Source organism: Grampus griseus, assembly GCF_964374135.1.
Source record: "Grampus griseus genome assembly, chromosome: 17".
NCBI classification, from domain to species: Eukaryota; Metazoa; Chordata; class Mammalia; order Artiodactyla; family Delphinidae; genus Grampus; species Grampus griseus.
The window spans coordinates 58,871,124-58,888,948 of record NC_139011.1 but is presented as its reverse complement, the minus strand read 5'-3'; the positions used below and the strand labels follow the sequence as shown (position 1 = coordinate 58,888,948).

Below are 17,825 nucleotides of genomic sequence, written 5' to 3'. Positions count from 1 at the left end.
TGATGAGATGGGAGGATGCCATCATGAGGTATCGTTAAGTGGCTGGAGATTGGCCAGGTTTGGAAGGACATTACTGGAACTTGTGTAAAAGGGTTCATGCTGTGGAATGATTTTATACTAACTCAATTTTGACAGGTATTTATGGCAGCAACAATATTAGGGTGACCAGTTCAATGGATTGCAAGAATACAGAAGAAATACAAAAACAGTTGTTATTGGAGTTGAAAGCAGGGGACATACTCAACAAATATTTCACAGAGAATTATCAAGACTTCAAGACTTTTGAATATAGGAGTTGGAGGAGTATTAGCTATGGGTTCAATTTGAGGTGTCTGTTTAGACTACATCATAAATGGTGACTCTGTTAACTGAAACACGAAATAGAGGGAAGGGAGCAGATCGGGTAGGGGTAGATGAATTCCTTTTTGAAAAAAAACATCTGACCTGTTGGTGTTACAATAATTGGCTTAAAAAAGAGACCTGATCATCATTTTGAGAAAAGAGGAAATAATCTCATGATTAAAAAAAAATAAAATTCATGCTAGAACAGCACCAGATGATTAAAATTAGTGAGGCCCCTTAAATGTAAGAAATTTCAAAAGTAAATGCTTCAGAAGTTTCAAGTTGGACATTCGTATCTACTTTGGTGTCCTCCCTATATCACCAAGCACAGTTAGTGTCTGCCTATACTGCATTTCCACAGCATCACCTCTCTATAGTCTTGTTCATTACCTGTCTCTGTCTCCCTAACTTACTTTGACATATATCCATAATGACCTATACAGTGCTTGGCATGTGATAAGTGTACTTAATAATCAGTTTTTAGTATCATAAATTGGTGAAATGCCAAAATTATGAGACCACTTCTCTGCTTCAATATTCGATTCCAAAATAACAGGAGATGTGTTACTTTTTTTCTCATCAACTGTTTTAGTCATTGTTTTTTTTAACCTGCAAGGATGCTTCCTCTCACTCATCACAAAAATAATTCAGATATCAGACAGATACTGTACTCAAGTACAATCAAGCTTTTATTTTTTACATCATTATTGTAGTATAATTGCTTTACAATGGTGTGTTAGTTTCTGCTTTACAACAAAGTGAATCAGTTATACATATACATATATATATATATATATATATATACATGTATATGTATATGTATATGTATTCTCTTCCCTCTTGGGTCTCCCTCCCTCCCACCCTCCCTATCCCACCCATCTAGGTGGTCACAAAGGACTGAGCTGAACTCCCTGTGCTATGCGGCTGCTTCCTACTAGCTATTTATTTTACGCTTGGTAGTGTATATATGTCCATGCCACTCTCTCACTTCGTCCCAGCTTACCCTTCCCCCTCCTCGTGTCCTCAAGCCCATTAATTTTCTACATCTGCATCTTTATTCCTGTCCTGCCCCTAGGTTCTTCAGAACCTTTTTTTTTTTTTTTTTAGATTCCAGATATATGTGTTAGTGTATGGTATTTGTTTTTCTCTTTCTGACTTACTTCACTCTGTATGACAGACTCTAGGTCCATCCACCTTACTACAAATAATGCAATTTCGTTTCTTTTTATGACTGAGTAATATTCCATTGTATATATGTGCCACATCTTCTTTATCCATTCATCTGTCAATGGACACTTAGGTTGCTTCCATGTCCTGGTTATTGTAAATAGTGCTGCAATGAACATTGTGTTACATGACTCTTTTTGAATTATGGTTTTCTCAGGGTATATGCCCAGTAGGGGATTGCTGGGTTGTATGGTAGTTCTATTTTTAGTTTTCTGAAGAACCTTCATACTGTTCTATTTAGTGGCTGTATCAATTTACATTCCCACCAACAGTGCAAGAGGGCTCCCTTTACTCTTCACTCTCTCCTCCATTTATTGTTTGTAGATTTTCTGGTGATGCTACTTCTGACTGGTGTGAGGTGATACCTCATTGTAGTTTTGATTTGCATTTCTCTAATGATTAATGATGTTGAGCATCCTTTCATGTGTTTGTTGGCAATCTGTATCTCTTCCTTGGAGAAATGTCAATTTAGGTCTTCTGCCCATTTTTGGATTGGGTTGTTTGTTTTTTTGATATGGAGGTGCAAGGGCTGCTTGTGTATTTTGGAGATTAATCCTTTGTCAGTTGCTTCATTTGCAAATATTTTCTCCCATTCTGAAGGTTGTCTTTTGGTCTTGTTTATGGTTTCCTTTGCTATGCAAAAGCATTTAAGTTTCCTTAGGTCTCGTTTGTTTATTTTTGTTTTTATTTCCAATTCTCTAGGAGATGGGTCAAAAATGATCTTGCTGTGATTTATGTCATAGAATGTTCTGCCTATGTTTTCCTCTAAGAGTTTTATAGTGTCTGGTCTTACATTTAGGTCTTTAATCCATTTTGAGTTTATTTTTGTGTATGGTGTTAGGGAGTGTTCTCATTTCATGCTTTTACATTTCGCAGCACCACTTATTGAAGAGGCTGCCTTTTCTTGATTGTATATTCTTGCCTCCTTTATCAAAGTTAAGGTTACCATATGTGCGTGGGTTTATTTCTGGGCTTTCTATCCATTGATCTATATTTCTGTTTTTGTGCCAGTACCATACTGTCTTGATTACTGTAGCTTTGTAGTGTCTGAAGTCCGGAAGCCTGATTCTTCCAGCTCCGTTTTTCTTTCTCAAGATTGCTTTGGCTATTCAGGGTCTTTTGTGTTTCCATACAAATTGTGAAATTTTTTGTTCTAGTTCTGTGAAAAATGCCCGTGGTAGCTTGATAGGGATTGCATTGAATCTGTAGATTGCTTTGGGTAGTATAGTCATTTTCACAATGTTTATTCTTCTAAACAAAGAATATGGTATATCTCTCCATCTGTTTGTATCATCTTTAATTACTTTCAACAGTGTCTTATAGTTTTCTTCATACACATCTTTTGTCTCCTTAGGTAGGTTTATTCCTAGGTATTTTATTCTTTTTTATGCAATGGTAAATGGGAGTGGTTCTTTAATTTCTATTCCAGATTTCTTATATTTAGTGTATAGGAATGCAAGAGATTTCTATGCATCAATTTTGTATCCTGCTACTTTACCAAATTCATTGATTAGCTCTAGTAGTTTTCTGGGAGCATCTTTAGGATTCTCTATGTATAGTATCATGTCATCTGCAAACAGTGACAGATTTACTTCTTCTTTTCTGAGTTGGATTCCTTTTATTTCTTTTTCTTCTCTGGTTGATGTGGCTAAAACTTCCAAAACTATGTTGAATAACAATGGTGAGAATGGACAAACTTGTCTTCTACCTGATCTTAGAGGAAATGGTTTCAGTCTTTCACCATTGAGAACAATGTTGGCTGTGGGTTTGTCATATATGGCCTTTATTATGTTGAGGTAAGTTCCCTCTATGCCTACTTTCTGGAGAGTTTTTATCGTAAATAGGTGTTGAATTTTATTGAAAGATTTTTCTGCATCTATTGAGATGATCATATGGTTTTTATCCTTCAGTGTGTTAATATGGTTTATCACATTGATTGATTTGCATATATTAAAGAATCCTTGCATTCCTGGGATAAACCCCACTGATCATGGTGTATGAACCTTTTAATGTGCTGTTGGATTCTGTTTGTTAGTATCTTGTTGAGGATTTTGTTTTGTTTTGTTTTTGGGTTTTTTTTTTTGCAGTACGCGGGCCTCTCACTATTGTGGCCTCTCCCGTTGCGGAACACAGGCTCCAGACGTGCAGGCTCAGCAGCCATGGCTCACGGGCCCAGCCACTCGGCAGCATGTGGGATCTTCCCGGACCGGGGCACGAACCCGTGTCCCCTGCGTCGGCAGGCGAACTCTCAACAACTGCGCCACCAGGGAAGCACTTTTGCATCTATGTTCATCAATGATATTGGCCTGTAGTTTTCTTTCTTTGTGACATCTTTGTCTGGTTTTGGTATCAGGGTGATGGTGGCCTCGTAGAATGAGTTTGGGAGTGTTCCTCCCTCTGCTATATTTTGGAAGAGTTTGAGAAGGATAGGTGTTAACTCTTTCTAAATATTTGATAGAATTCACCTGTGACCCATCTGGTCCTGGGCTTTTGTTTGTTGGAAGATTTTTAATCACAGTTTCAATTTCAGTGCTTGTGATTGGTCTGTATATATTTTCTATTTTTACCTTGTTCAATCTCAGAAGGTTGTGCTTTTCTAAGAATGTGTCCATTTCTTCCAGGTTGTCCATTTTATTGGCATAGAGTTTCTTCTAGTAATCTCTCATGATCCTTTGTATTTCTGCAGTATCAGCTTTTACTTTTCCTTTTCAATTTCTAATTCTCTTGATTTGCGTCTTCTCCCTTTTTTTCTTAATGAGTCTGGCTAGTGGTTTATCAATTTTGTTTATCTTCTCAAAGATAAACAAAGACTATTAGTCTTATTGATCTTTGCTTTTGTTTCCTTCATTTCTTTTTCATTTATTTCTGATCTGATCTTTATGATTTCTTTCTTTCTGCTAACTTTGGGGTTTTTTTGTTCTTCTTTCTCTAATTGCTTTAGATGTAAGGTTAGGTTGTTTATTTGAGAGGTTTCTTGTTTCTTGAGGTAGGATCATATTGCTATAAACTTCCCTCTTAGAACTGCTTTTGCTGCATCCAATAGGTTTTGGGTCATCGTGTTTTCATTGTCATTTGTTTCTAGGTATTTTTTGATTTTCTCTTTGATTTCTTCAGTGATCACTTCGTTATTAAGTAGTGTATTGTTTAGCCTCCATGTGTTTGTATTTTTTACAGATTTTTTCCTCCAATTGATATCTAGTCTCATAGCACTGTTGTCAGAAAAGATACTTGATACAGTTTCAATTTTCTTAAATTTCTTCAGGCTTGATTTGTGACCCAAGATATGATCTATCCTGGAGAATGTTCCATGCGCACTTGAGAAGAAAGTGTATTTTGTTGTTTTGGGATGGAATGTCCTATAAATAACAATTAAGTCCATCTTGTTTAATGTAGCATTTAAAGCTTGTGTTTCCTTGTTTGTTTTCAATTTGGATGATCTATCTATTGGTGCAAATGGGGTTTAAAGTCCTCTACTATGATTGTGTTACTGTGAATTTCCCCTTTTATAAGTGTTAACATTTGTGTTATGTATTGAGGTGCTCCTATGTTGAGTGCATAAATATTTACAATTGTTATATCTTCTTCTTAGATTGATCCCTTGATCATTATGTAGTGTCCTTCTCTGTCTCTTATAATAGTCTTTATTTTAAAGTCTATTTTGTCTGATATGAGAATTGCTACTCCTGCTTTCTTCTGATATCCATTTGCATGGAATATATTTTTCTATCCCATCACTTTCAGTCTGTATATGTACATAGGTCTGAAGTGAGTCTCTTGTAGACAGTATATATACAGGTCTTGTTTTTGTATCCATTTAGCCAGTCTATATCTTTTGGTTGGAGCATTTAATCCATTTACATTTAAGGTAGTTATCGATATGTATGTTCCTTTTACCATTTTCTTAATTGTTTTGGGTTTGCTTTTGTAGGTCTTTTCCTTCTCTTGTGTTTTTCCTACTTAGAGAAGTTCCTTTAGCACTTGTTGTAAAGCTGGTTTGGTGGTGCTGAATTGTCTTAGCTTTTGCTTGTCTGTAAAGTTTTAATTTCTCCGTCAAATCTGAATGAGATCCTTGCTGGGTACAGTAATCTTGGTTTTAGGTTTTTCCCCTTCATCACTTTAAATATGTCCTGCCACTCCCTTCTGGCTTGCAGAGTTTCTGCTGAAAGATCAGCTGTTAACCTTATGGGGATTCCCTTGTATGTTATTTGTTGTTTTTCCCTTGCAGCTTTTAATATTTTTTCTTTGTATTTAATTTTTGATAGTTTGATTAATATGTGTCTTGGCATGTTTCTCCTTGGATTTATCTTGTATGGGACTCCCTGTGCTTCATGGAGTTGATTATTTCCTTTCTCCTATTAGGGAAGTTTTCAACTATAATCTCTTCAAATATTTTCTCCATCCCTTTCTTTTTCTCTTCTTCTTCTGGGACCCCTATAATTCGAATGTTGGTGCATTTAATGTTGTCCCAGAGGTCTCTGAGACTGCCCTCAACTATTTTCATTCTTTTTTCTTTATTTTGCTCTGTGGTAATTATTTCCACTATTTATCTTCCAGGTCACTTACCCGTTCTTCTGCCTCAGTTATTCTGCTATTTATTCCTTCTAGAGAATTTTTAATTTCATTTATTGTGTTTGTTCATCATTGTTTGTTTGCTCTTTAGTTCTTCTAGGTCCTTTTTAAACATTTCTTGTATTTTCTCCATTCTATATCCAAGATTATTTTAGATCATCTTTTCTATCATTCTTTTTCAGGTAGACTGCCTATTTCCTCTTCATTTATTTGGTCTGGTGGGCTTTTACCTTGCTCCTTCATCTGCTGTTTCTTCAGCAGCTTGTAGTTCTGCTTGTTGTGTTTGCCCTGCAGGACCAGCTTCTCAAAGTACACATAGGCCATTGGTACTGTCACAGGCTCCAAAACACACTCCTGGGACAAGTTCTGCCTCTCTCATTTTCAACTCCTAATCTTGCTCAGCATCAGCTTGATGTGCGGGAACTTCTCCCAGAAGGTCTCCTTCATGTCCTTCTTGAGGTGGGAGAGCTTCACATACTCTATCACTGTGGTCATGTAGGATGCGAAGATGAGGACGTACTTGTGCTTGCCACAGGGTCACTGAGGGTCAGCCAGGAGGTTGGGATTGTACTACAGGGAATCACCTGCATCGGCCACTAGTTCTGAGCCAGCTAGCACCACCCTGGGCAGGACAGGTTTGCATCTGGACCCCAGCAGAGCACAGGGCACTCTGAGTCATGGCTGAGGCAGTGGGCCAGCTTGAGCATGACCAGAGTGTTGGTGGGGTACAGGATCTTGGTAAGACACAACCTTTCCATCCTCCCCCAGCTCAACGTCTTCCAACTGGAAGACCATCTCAGAAGATATGGAAACATCGCCAGATGGATGCCTCTGCTTCTGACTGTCCACCCTCAGGTCACTCACGCACAGGCCTTCTCCACAGGGCAAGACAGAGAAGGCCACACACACGGATTGCTTGGCTCAGATGAGCATGATCCTGCTGTTCCTGGAGTCGTACTGCCTCATATTATTGATGAAGTGAGTCTTCTTCGGGCCTTTGTGTCTTGGGGATCCAGATGTATGTTTGGTTCTTTGAAGGGAGGCACATCCCACCGTGTCTTCCAGAAACTCGAAGGAAGTCCATCCAGGGAGATGTTGTTGAGGAAGAAGAGCACGGCCTGGAGGCACTGCGAGTCCCCTCACCTCTGCAGTGGCTGCGATGCAGCCCAGACAGCAGGGCCAGGGAACTGGCCCAGTGATCCACCCGCCATGGCCGCGGCCATCCTCTGACTGAGCCCTACGACCACCAGCCACCCACAATCAAGCTTTTAAAAACAGGATCACTTATGACAAAAATGCTCAACCTGAAAACCCAACATTTTGCTCAAATAGTTCCTTAGTAAAATTCTTTGCAGCTACAACTGTCAGACATTAGGATCTCCACACATTATAATTATTGTTTTCTCCCCTCAGATTACCGTGTTAAGAAATATCTTTGAATTTTTGAGACTGACAACATGAACGTTAAACCTCACTGTATTCTAGTGAATAGTGGTGAAGAATGTGTACACACACACACACACACACACACACACACACAGATACACACACTCTCCAATATATTCCAACATAGCAACCACATCACCATGCTTTGGATCTTACACAGATATCCAGGGCTTTACTGCCAGGTGTCAGAAGTGTGTTATCACTAATAAATCTTAATTCTTCTAGTGTTTTCAAACACAATCAGACCTAATCAAGGAATCTACACGATGGAAATTTTGATTGCTAAATCAGGATAATACATCACTTCTCTAAGGGGATCTATAGAAGACAAAAAAAGCTAAGTGGACTCAGTAGGCTTGGTTCTTCTTAGTCTTTTAATTAAAACAAATACCAAAAACAAAATTATTCTTGACCCATTTTTGCCATCAAATTCCTTCACAGGTTTACTTTCTTATTTTCCTATTTAAAAGAGTCTAAACATTCTGTTTTTGTGACATCTTACTGAAGGAATTGAATTTGGTGTTCAAAAACCTACATTCACTTGAAAAAGAAGAGCAACAGTGAGGCAAGGGGATTGCTGGCCCAATTAGATATATAAGCATATCCTAAGGTCTCTATAATCAACACAGTGTGATCTTGGCATATGAGTAGCCAGGCAGGTCAATAAGAAAGAATAGAGAATCCAGAAATATATGCAATTGCTGGTAGTATTCAACAAAGGTGAAGTCACAAATCAAGTGGGAAATATGGGCATTTTAATAAATGGTGCTGGGATAACTGGATAAGTACATGAAAATAATAGATATTGAATTCATTTCTGACACCAGAAATCAGTGAAAATTCTAAAGGAATTAGAAATTTAAATATAAAAATGAATTTACACAAGTACAAACATTTGTGAATACCCTTATAACTGAGAGGCAAGGAAAATTCTCTTCCTGCTCAAAATATTGAAGCAGTAGGGAAAATCATTAGTAAATTTGACTACATAAAGATTAAACATGCATGGCAGGGACTTCCCTGGTGGTCTAGTGGTTAGGACTCTGCACTTACACTGTGGGGGGCAAGGGTTCGATCCCTGGTAGAGGAACTAAGATCCCACATGCTGCAGGGTGGCACAGCCAAAGAAAAAAAAGCATGGCAAATACAACTTCATAAGCAAAATTAAAATAACAACAATGCTATTTATAAAACAGGCCAGACAGGGCATGGAAGCAACCTAAGTGTCCATCGACAGATGAATGGATAAAGAAGATGTGGCACATATATACAATGGGATATTACTCAACCATAAAAAAAAATGAAATTGAGTTATCTGTAGTGAGGTGGATGGACCTAGAGTCTGTCATACAGAGTGAAGTCAGAAAGAGAAAAACAAATACCGTACGCTAACACGTATATATGGAATCTAAAAAAAAAAGGTTCTGAAGAACCTAGGGGCAGGACAGGAATAAAGATGCAGATGTAGAGAATGGACTTGAGGACACAGAGAGGGGGAAGGGTAAGCTGGGACGAAGTGAGAGAGTGGCATGGACATATATACACTACCAAATGTAAAATAGATAGCTAGTGGGAAGCAGCCGCATAGCACAGGGAGATCAGCTCAGTGCTTTGTGGCCACCTAGAGGGGTGGGATAGGGAGGGAGACGCAAGAAGGGGGAGATATGGGGATATATGTATATGTATAGCTGATTCACTTTGTTATAAAGCAGAAACTAACACACCATTGTAAAGCAATTATACTCCAATAAAGATGTTAAAAAAAAAAAGAAAAACAGGCTAGAGATGTGAGTAGAAAAGGCAATACAGGCAATGCAGTTTCTCATACGTTTAGGACTCTATATGTCTCATAATTTAAAAAATAGTTCATAATAAGAGAAATACAAATTAATATTACACAGATATATCTTATTTATCACACTGACAAAAAATCAAGAGTGTGATCACACATTTAGTTGGTAAGACTAAGAGGAAACAGGCACATATGTGTTTCTAAAAAGAATGCAAAATGTTATGAACTCAATGGAGGGCAATTTGGCATTATTTAATGATTTTACATATGTTTTTATGTTTTGCCCTTCTCTAGGAATCTATCTAAAAGATAAACATGAAAATATGTATACACATGGATATTTACTGCATGATTTAAAAAGGTAAAAACCAGAAACAACCTAAATGTCCATTAATACATGATGAATTGAATTAACTTTGAGATATTTACTATGGAGCACCATACAGCTGGTTAAAAAACAAAAAAAAAAGAGTGCTTTCTAATATGTGATCTCCAGGATATATTGTTAAATGAAAACAACAAGTAGTATAAGCAACATGTATACTATATATTGTATTACCATTTATCTGAAAAAGGGAGTCTGTGTGTGTATATGTGTGTGTGTATATATGCACATACAATGGGAAATTAAGCTATATTTAAATAAAATTATTACTTATATGTGATGAGAGGTAACATGTAAAGGAGACAGATATAAAAGTCAGGGGCAGGCAATTTACAAGATGAATCTTAGTATTTTGTCATTCCAGAAAACAAGGAAGTTATCAAAAATTATTGGAATAGTGTCAAAAGGACTCATGAAACATCTTAAAGTGGCTCCCACTGCACAAAGATGAGTCATCCTCAGCACCAATAAGAGTAAAACCATCAGTGGGTTGAAATCAATAAAATACGTAAAAAATCCAGGAATTCCAATGATCATGTTTTAAAAAAAGATCACCTTTGGAGGATGCTAGGAAACCAACTCCTTGTTCTAAAAACTGATAAATAAAGGGAAAGAATCATACAGATTACTTGTTTTTATAGTAAAAACTATACCTCAGGGTATTCAAAAGTTGATGAGAAAAAATTCTGTCTATGGAGGTATTCCAACTACCATATAAAGATGTAATTACATAATTGGAATATTACCATTTTGCAAACCCCAAAGTAAACTCTGGACCTGGGAAATGATCCTCAGTGGCACCTAACGCCACAGCAGTAGATAACTGGACATTATGCCTCTTGATGGAAGTTTAGAACACCATTTATGAAGTAGTCTTGCCAAAAATGTAACCTAAATATGGATCCAGCCTCTTGATCTAACCACCAGTACAGGAAATACACGGGGAATAGAGAAAGAGGTTTTCTTTAAAAAATGAGAGTACAATCAGCGATATCCAGAAAGCAGGAAAGGTCACAAGACAAATTACTCAATTTTTTCAACAGATCAATCTCAAAATTTTTTTAATATAAGTTAAGGTAGCCTATGAAATTAAAATATCCATGAGACGTACTAACAGAATGCATTGGTGCACCCTGTTGGAATCCCAATTAGAACAAACCAGCAACATAATGTCTATAAACAAACAAAAATGAAATAAAACATGTATGAGAAAATACTGACTAGATATTTGATGATGTAAGACATAACTAGGTAAAGAAGATGTGGCACATATATACAATGGAATATTACTCAGCCATAAAAAAAACGAAATTGAGCTATTTGTAATGAGGTGGATAGACCTAGAGTCTGTCATACAGAGTGAAGTAAGTCAGAAAGAAAAAGACAAATACCGTATGCTAACACATATATATGGAATTTAAGAAAAAAAATGTCATGAAGAACCTAGGGGTAAGGCAGGAATAAAGACGCAGACCTACTAGAGAAAGGACTTGAGGTTATGGGGAGGGGGAAGGGTGAGCTGTGACAGGGCGAGAGAGAGTCATGGACATATACACACTAACAAACGTAGTAAGGTAGATAGCTAGTGGGAAGCAGCCGCATGGCACAGGGATATTGGCTCGGTGCTTTGTGACTGCCTGGAGGGGTGGGATAGGGAAGGTGGGAGGGAGGGAGACGCAAGAGGGAAGACATATGGGAACATATGTATATGTATAACTGATTCACTTTGTTATAAAGCAGAAACTAACACACCATTGTAAAGCAGTTATACCCCAATAAAGATGTTAAAAAAAAAAAAGACATAACTAGGTTTTCTTATGTATGAAAATGGCACCATGACTGGGTTCATTAACAAGAGTTTTTTTTCTTTCAGAGACACATACTCAAATGTTTATGCGTGAAATATTATGTACGGGATTTGCTTCAAAACAATTCGGTATGCAGAGATGTAAAGGAAGTTTGATTAAATGCAAGTGTGGCTGTGAGCTAACGAGTGTTGGGGCTGAATAATGGGTACATGCAGATGCACTGTACTTTTCTGTCTACAATGAGTGCTTAAAATTACCCACAATACACAACTGGTGGGAATGTAAAATGATGCAGCTGCTATGGAAAATAGTATGAAGTTTCCTCAAAAAAATTTAAAAATAGAACTACCATATGATCCAGCAATCCCATTTCTGGGATTTAACCAAAATAATTAAAATCAAGGTCTCAAAGATATATATGCGCTCCCATGTTCATTGCAGCATTATTCATAATAGCCAAAATGTGGAAATAACCTAAAGGTCTATCTATGGATAAACGGATAAAGAAAATGTGGCATATACATACAATGGAATATTATTCAACCTTAAAGGAGAAGGAAATCCTGCTATATGCAGCAATATGGATGAAACTGGAAGACATCGTGCTAATTGAAACAAGCTAGTCACAGAAGGACATGCATGATCTCCCTCATATGAGGTCTCTAAAATTGTCAAATTCCTGGAATCAAAGTGGAATGGTGGTGACCAGGGACTGCAGAGAGGGGGCAGTGGGGAACTGATCATCAACATGCATAAAATTTCAGTTAAGCAAGATATAAAAGTTCTAGATACCTGCTGTACAACATTGTGCCCATAGTTAACAATACTGTATTATGCACTTAAAAATTTGTTAACAGTGTAGATCTCATGTTAAGTGTTTATAACACAACCTTTTAAAAAAGAAAAGCAAAACTATATATATATATATATATATATATATATATATATATATATATATCCATAATAAAGAGGTTAAAAAAGACCCACATACAAATTCTGGATCCATTTGTTTGCTTAATAACAAGCAAGTCACTTAACACATTTTAAGTCCCCATTTTCTCATATGTGAAATGGATATAATAATAATAATTTTATAGGTTGGTTTGCCATCTCTGTTTTTGGACCCTGATAATGGTTAGTTGAAAAGAGAAAGAGGTTTTGGAATTATTCTTACCAGCAGTGTATATGTATAATTATGTATAATTTTAAACACACATGGCAGAGAGAAAAGTACAATGCACCTGTTTGTACTCGTTATTTAGCCTCAACTCCCTTTTAAATACCTGGCTTAATTTTATGATACTAGGCAAGTACTTAACTTTTCTAGGTTCATTTTCTTTCATGTAAAATGGGGATCATACCATTGTTATGTGGACTACGTAAAGTTGGAACTTTATAAACAACACTTTCTCTCCTCCGTGAAGCCATTTGATTGCTAGTTGGAAATAGTAACTCTTCTGTTAGATTTACTTTGATTACTATTATACTAATAATCTCCCTTGAATTATTATTTAAATTTTTTTATGAAAAGACTCTGGGTCCTTTGAAAACAGATTATTCATATCCTCTACCTCATGGAAGGCATATGGCACGTAGTTGGAGATCAATAAATTTTGATGAATTAAATCCCTTGAATAGATTAGATTAATCTAAAACTGATTAATCTTCTGCAACTACTGACACTGAATGCTCTGGCCATATATTACTTAAATCTTTTAAAATGCACGTAAGATTCCTGGGAAAATGTCAGATTGTTTCCTGGACAGACAGTAAATGAGTTTGTCATATGTCAAGAAATCACCCAGTTCATTGTGTTGATAAACCTGGGCTGCAAATCTGACTCTGCTTTTTACCTATCACATTTATGGTTTGTCCAGGTTTGGTCCTACAAACATGTCACAGATTCTTCAATAGAAAATTGTTTCTAGCATAAGGTTTCAGCTTTATTCCAAAAAGTGTGTCCCTATGAAGAACCACCTAGCACATATCCATGATGCTCCAAAGATAAGCAGTGATAATGGAAGGGTAGATTTCCATATATTGCCATTCCCCTTAAATCAGGTCAAAAACTAGCAGGAAAAATGAATGGAGTCTCCAAAAGATAGTGGTTCCGGAAAACTATTTGAAGCGACGAACAAACCAACCTTAAATGTAGTTCAAAATATTTCCACTTGAGATAAAACTCAGTTTCTGCATTCTGAACATGGTGACAGCATAGTTTTTACTTCTGAGTATTGTAAGGCCCTTTTCTCATAAAACCTGGAGAAAGCCAAAAGCAGTTCAATTAAAGTGTCTAAATGTGGTCATCTTTTATCTATAGCTCAGTGGGACAGCTCAGCTAGAGCCTATAGAGTTCAGCTATGCACTCTTCCCAGAATATTCCCTAATGCTTCTCTGAAGCTATTCATAGTACAGGTCACTGTAGTAAAAATCACACCTCAGCACTCTCCCTGGACGCCAACAAGCAAACACTAGAGTGCAGTGCAGAGTAAAGAAAGGGTTTGCCTCTGAGTAAAAGGAAGATCATGATCTGTAATTTCAAAGTCCATCAAACAGAGTCCTATAAGAAAACATATGAGTTATGCATGAAGTTATAGGATCTATATCCAAAAATAAAGAGAGACAAAAAGTTAAGTCAAGCTCCTTCCAAAGTGAGACATTTGAAAGGAGATCATTGCAACATCATAAGTTCACCGTAAAGTGATGCATTCATATTTTACAAGACAAGAACTGTACTAAAATCTTTAAAGTCTCTACACAATTGTGTTTGTCAAAACATATTTGGTGCCATAACTCACAAGTTTATTGACATTCTTAGTTTACATCAAATATTTTACTTATTGTGATACTGGAATTTTATTTCACTTCTTAGAAAATTTTATGCTTAAAAAGGAAGCAATCATAATATATTCCATAGAGTTTTCTCCAATTTACATCATCATATTCTAAAGTAAACTGAAATAAGCCAAGTCTTTATGTAACTAAATCTTTCTATTATTTTCATGGCTCGGAATGAGAAGGGGAATGAAGAATAAATCTGTAAGAGAACAAAATGTAAATTCATTGTGCTCACAATGTTGCATTAATCAGGAAAACTCTCTGTAAAATTGATTAAGAGGGAATCTGAACAAACGGCTGCATACATTCAAAAGAGGCTGCACTCACTAAAATAAACTAGAGTTTCATTTGTCCTTTAAAAAAAATCTATTAAAAGTCTAGATCAGGTTCTTCATCTGTGAAACAGATATCATAATTAATTCCTACCATATCTATCATAGAAAAAGTGTGTGAGGTTTAAAAATGAGCTAATGTATGTGGGGGGGGGGAGCTTTGTAAAAAGCAAAGGAGCTTAAAAATGTGAGTGATAATCAAGATGATTATTACCTGCTTATAGATAAAAATAGATAGCATTACACCCAGCATGCAACAAAGCACTTAGTACATACTAAGTGTTTACTATATGTTTTAACTAAAATATTAATAGGTATTAGACAGTCACATTGTCAAAAGTACTGATTTAAGCAAAATTAAACACAAAATAAACCCGGAGCATCTTGTAATGCCAGAATGTAAGGAAGTACTGTACTCAAACAAACAAACAAAACACAGTGATGAGGGAATGTCAAAGGAACAAAGGACCCAAATGAAAGAACTCCCAGGGGCCAAAAATGGAAAAATCTAAGCATCAAGATCAATGAAATAGAATTGGCTTACAACCCATAGTACAGAATAAATAGCTATAAGTCCACAGTGAAATTATTTAATTAATCAATTTGAGAATCAGTGGGGGAGGGACTTCCCTGGTGGCGCAGTGGTTAAGAATCTGCCTACCAATGCAGGGGACACGGATTTGAGCCCCGGTCTGGGAAGATCTTGCATGCCGCAGAACAACTAAACCCGTGTGCAACAACTACTGAGCCTGCTCTCTAGAGCCCACGATCTACAACTACTGAGCCCACGTGCCACAACTACTGACGCCCGTGCACCTGGAGCCTGTGCTCCGCAACGGAGAGTAGCCCCCGCTCACCGCAACTACAGAAATCCTGCGCACAGCAACAAAGACCCAACGCAGCCAAAAAAAAAAAAAAAAAAAAAAGAATCAGTGGGGGAGAATAAACAAATTTCCTCTGTAGAAGGATTCCAAATAATTTATGTAGCTATTTCATCCTCAAGGAGGATGCTGTGCACGGCAACTTCATTTCGAGGAGTACAAGCAGGGAAACAATAGGAGGAACTTTACAGTGGAGAAATCTGATCAGCCAGGTGATCAAGGTCAACAGCAACAGCAATAAGTCATGTTGATAGTGTAAATCCTTGATATGATGTGCTGAGAATGGCATTTTACCTCTGCGGTTTTCCTCTGCAAAATCCATAGCCCCAGTCTAATTATGAGAAAATTACCAGACAAATCCCAATTAAGGGATATAATGCAAAATATCTAAACAGTACTCAACAAAATTGTCAAAGTCATTGGAAACAAAGAAAATATGAGAAACTATCACAATCAAGAGAAGCCTGAGGAGACATAACAATGAAATGTAATGTGTTATACTGATCCTGAAACAGAAAAAGGACATTAGGTTAATACTAAGGAAATTTGAATAAATGATGGATGTTAGTTAATAATAATATATCGAGGTTGGTTCGTTAACTGTAGCAAGTGTACCACACTAATGCAAGTCATTAATAGCAAGAACAAGATGTGGGGATGGAGGGGCAGGGAGTATTGGGGAATCCTCTGTTCTATCTGCTCATGTTTTCTGTAAATCTAAAATTTAAATTGAAAAAGAAAGAGGCTTACCAAATATGCCTTTTCTTTTCTTCTTTATAGGTAGTGCAAGGTACAGCAACTTGTCCTCCACCTTCGAGGAGATGTCTCAACACACTCCTGCCCATTGGGTTTCTAAATCTTCACTAAGATGGCAGTCTTCTGAAATTCTGTGGGGCTTATCTCCCACCCTCTGGTTCACATAGGTCTTACTCAGGCATGAAAAATACCCACTACTCTGTGCATATTATATTCAGTCAGCATAATGTCCTCAATGTAGTGGATTATTATAACATTTTGTCAAATATCAGTGCAATCATGGCCTCTGGAGACCATACTGTGGCAGAGAAAGCAGGAGGGTTGACACAGGCAGGCAACTTGGTGATGGTATATTGTTGTCTCTGCCAGGTAAAAGCAAACAGCTTCTGGTGGTCCTTAAGATACAGAGAAAAGGTCTTGACCAGGTCATAAATGTATATCAAGTGCCAGGAGATATGCTAATTTTCTTCAGTAAAAATACTACATACTGCAGATCTCCACCTGGTAAGGTTTACAAGGATCCACAGCCATTCTCCAAAATCCATTCAACCTCTGCATAGGACAAGCAGGCAAGTTAAGGAATGATATGATATGATACATATCACCACCTCTCATTTTTTAAGTCTTTGACAGTGTCACTAATATCTGAAAATCCCCCTAGAGATGTGACATTGCTACTGGTTTACTACCTTGGTAAGGAGCAGAAAAATTCAGAAGTTTCCATTTGCCCCTCCCACCATAATGGCTCTTACCCCATGACCCCAAGGCAAGTGTGGAGATTCTTCCAGGTGCCAAGTATTTCTAATCCAATTATACATCGAGATACTAGTGAAACAACACAGTGTGCCTATGAACTAACTGGGTACTCTGTGAGTCACATCTGCATTGTGAGGTACATCCATGTATATCACCTGACCACAGCTACCATGGTATTTTGGGTCATCGAAATTAGCAACAATCCAGAAGCAGTATTTAATAATTCCCAAAGGTCTGAGTATTTTTCCCTAGTGCACTTTCACTCTGCTAAATTTATGCAGGCTTGAAGATAGATTCACAGTGTATACTTATGACAATACTGCAGGTTTCTTCCTCAGGTGAACTTGACCTTCCCTTTAAGGATACCTGACCTTTCCTTTTCCTTCAATAAACCCAAGATACTCTGGGACTATGAACATGCTTAGTTTCAAGCAGTGTTCTTACAGACTTCCCATCTATTTTATTCCTAGGGACACTGTGATCAATTAGCTACAGTCAGTGGTCCCTATGGACCAAAGTGTTCGGATTACTATTATGTCCCTACTGGCCTTTCTAGGAAATGTGCCTACTCTGTCCTTGTCAGTTGGCCACTTGGTCTCTGATACTCTGGCATCCCATCATCTCTGTTAAAATCAGGGAACTCATATAAAGAGTGGTGTTAGCCACAGTCATACCTGGCTACAAAGGAGAGCA

At 37.2% G+C, this 17,825-nt stretch overlaps 1 pseudogene across 1 annotated transcript; it reads right to left on the bottom strand.

The window, feature by feature from the left end:
• Positions 1–336: 336 nt before the first annotated feature.
• Positions 337–16,907, bottom strand: LOC309835268 (CDK5 and ABL1 enzyme substrate 2-like; annotated as a pseudogene). The gene is made up of 4 exons: positions 16,865–16,907; positions 15,915–15,951; positions 6,369–7,375; positions 337–368 (listed from the first exon to the last, which is right to left on the bottom strand). The product of its transcript is annotated as a CDK5 and ABL1 enzyme substrate 2-like (transcript).
• Between the last annotated feature and the right edge of the window lie 918 nt (positions 16,908–17,825).